Source organism: Carlito syrichta, unplaced genomic scaffold, assembly GCF_000164805.1.
Source record: "Carlito syrichta isolate Samal-C Ts95f unplaced genomic scaffold, Tarsius_syrichta-2.0.1 Scaffold158146, whole genome shotgun sequence".
NCBI lineage: Eukaryota > Metazoa > Chordata > Mammalia > Primates > Tarsiidae > Carlito > Carlito syrichta.
The window spans coordinates 5,345-5,585 of record NW_007102242.1 but is presented as its reverse complement, the minus strand read 5'-3'; positions in this window follow the sequence as shown (position 1 = coordinate 5,585).

The following is a 241-nucleotide window of genomic DNA, read 5'->3' as shown; positions in this document are numbered from 1 at the left end:
CCAAACGGACCTGAGGCTCGTCACTGTCCAGTTGGTTCTGCAAAAGCGCACACACATCCACGATCGCTCTAAGACTCCGAGGAGCCCAAGGGATGGGAAAGGGAGCAGGGAACCAAGGGGTCAGCCAGGGCTGCCAGAGCAGGACTCGCGCGGACCCTTCCGCGCAGGACATAGGCTTCTGCTTCCAGGCAGAGGAAGCAGAAGCCTATGTCCTGCGCGGAAGGGCCCGCGTTCCGGCCGG